The following is a 2,694-nucleotide window of genomic DNA, read 5'->3' on the forward strand; positions in this document are numbered from 1 at the left end:
CAAAGGACATTAAGGCAGTTTGCTGTTCAAAGGGGTTACAATCTAGGAAGCCACACAAAGCCAACAGGGAAGATCATGCACTTCATAATTACAGAGGCTTAGATTAGTACAGGGTCACGGCAAAGGTTTCATAGAAAAGTTAGCTTTTGAGGGATTAGAACAGCAGGGTTCTGGGAAACAGTTCCAGGGATAGGGCCAACAAGAGAAAAGCCATTTTCTTGAAAGCAGCTAAGTGGAATGGAGCTAAATGAGGGAGTCACAAGCAGTAGTTTCATAAGGGGGCAAGGGCCTAGAGTGCTTTGAAGGAAGGATGAGATGCTTTCATGAGAGCAGGCGCATGAAGGAAAGTGTTCATTCCGTTCCTTTTCCCTTACCACATCCACCTACAACCCTCAGTGGCTTTGCTTTCAGACTGCTAAATACTTCAGGAAGCATTACATCTTTGGCCTTAAGGGAAGGTGGAGAGAAGGGGTAAAACTTTGTGATATTGAAAGAAACCCCATCTATTAAAAACCGTAAGTGGCTATTTAAATCTTCATCTTTAAGCACACCATGAATGGCTTGCATTTGGTACCTGTGTTCTGCATCCTATAGTAGGTACTGTAATTAGATGTCAATTACAGAAGTGTTTTTTCCCCCAGGCAAGGATGGCAGAATGCTCTGAACTTAATTGACAAACACCCTAGTAGAACTATTCAAGTTAGGAGACTAGCTAATATGAAGTGAAACTTTCCCCTGAACCTTTATCTTCTCATTTGTCTCTTCACTCCTTTCTAAAATTCTAAGGCAAATTTAAATCCACTATTATTGCATTTTTATAGGCCCTTCTCTGTGAGCCCCTGCCAAAGGAAGTGAGGCAGGTGGCTACTAGGATGGGGGCTTTCTCCACTGTGGCACCCTGGCTGTGGAATGAGCTCCCCAGAGAGGTCTGCCAGGCACCTACACTGCACTCTTTTCGTCACCAGCGGAATACCTTTTTATTCTCAGTGTTTTAACTAAATTTTACTGTTCTAACTCTGTATTTTAATCTTATATCAATTTTTGCTGCGTGGTTTTATCCTGGTTGTGCTTTTTATACCGTATTTTGTATTTGTGTTTTCAAACTGTTGCTTGTTTTATTATGGTTTTAATTTTTGTGAACCACCCAGAGAGCTTCGGCTATTGGGCAGTATAAAAATGAAATAAATATTATACCTCCCAATAGCCAAAGCAGTCTTATAGAATAAAAACGAACTCCATAATGTGATTCTAGAATGCAGTACTAGTTTGTAAACCACAACAGGCCCTTGCATCTGCTTGAAAGCAACACATGCCATCAATGTGTGCTACCATGAGTTGCTTGATCATGGTCACCCTTCTGTTAGGTGCCTGTTGCACAAATTTCTACCCCATTTACACATTCCATGGACTGGTGTTGGGCTGTAAGTGACACCAATTGGTTTAAGGTGCTTGTATGATGGCTGCTGTTTGTCTAAACCAGGCTCAAGTCCAGTATATTAGAGATTGGCTATTACCTAAGGGAAATCCAGTTTCAGTCCAGAGATATATAGAAAAACCTTTGGTTTACAGGTAACTGCTTGAAAAATACCAGAAGTTATTTATATACAACGATATGCATGAATAGGTCCGCTCTGGAAACAAAGCTGATATTTCTGTATGTAGATTTTCAGCCTCTTGCATTTCATTTAATCTACATTTCATAAATTCTCTATGGGAATTATACAGATACAGGATAGCATTTGCATATCTAAAATTCGCACTCATATCAGTTTCCTTTATTGAAGTTGTTAGGAAAATGATAAGTCCCTTTTGCTCACAGTTCTGATTCAGACTTCCCTCACTGGCTGCTTTTTTAAAAATCAAACTAAACATACGTAAAAACAATTGCACATTAAATGCATAATCTAGTTTAGCCTTTAGCAGATTGCCATATAGGATTAACTCTAAAGCAGAGTTCCAGTTTATTCAGAGAGATCTCAGCATAAATGGGACTGCAAAGATTAACTGAGTCAGCATACAGTCAGTGAAATTTCTAGAGACAGATAGCTTCCATTTACTTTCTTGTGGAGATGCATGGGTTGTTCACATTTTTCTGGAAAGAAAGCTACAAGACGTTCTTTATATACACTATATTGAGAAAATACTTTTGCAGTTATTTTAAAAAGTTACATATCCATAAATTCTAAAAACATCTGTGGAAAAAATGATATTTGCATATGCTACTTCTGTTAAATTTTTCAAATTCAAAAAAAATCATACAGGTACTAATTCTAGGTATAACTTGTAACAGCTTTTCACTGGTTATTGGAACAAAGTTTAGGATCTTCTTTTACAGATTGGCATCATTTAGAAATAAACAGTGCTTGGATATTATCTCATCCTTATTCCACGTTTCTAAAACAAAGAACAATTGAGCATTGTATTGTATTCTAGTGATAAGAGTACCTTTAGAATATGTTGGATAGCTCCTCTTTTTGCAGACTTCCAAAAGAACATTTGAGTTGTTTTGTTCTCTCACTCCCCCCAAAATGCCCAGAACCAGTTAAGTATCAGCTTACCAGTAATGTCTGCTGTACCTAGATAGATTTAAACCTGTGATTCAAAATGGAAACGTGAAACGGAAAAAAGTGAGGTAACTTCATGCAAGTCAATAGCATAAATAGATACAGGTACACTTTAGTACAAATACAAGTG

The sequence above is a fragment of the Elgaria multicarinata genome, chromosome 1 (assembly GCF_023053635.1).
Source record: "Elgaria multicarinata webbii isolate HBS135686 ecotype San Diego chromosome 1, rElgMul1.1.pri, whole genome shotgun sequence".
NCBI classification, from domain to species: Eukaryota; Metazoa; Chordata; class Lepidosauria; order Squamata; family Anguidae; genus Elgaria; species Elgaria multicarinata.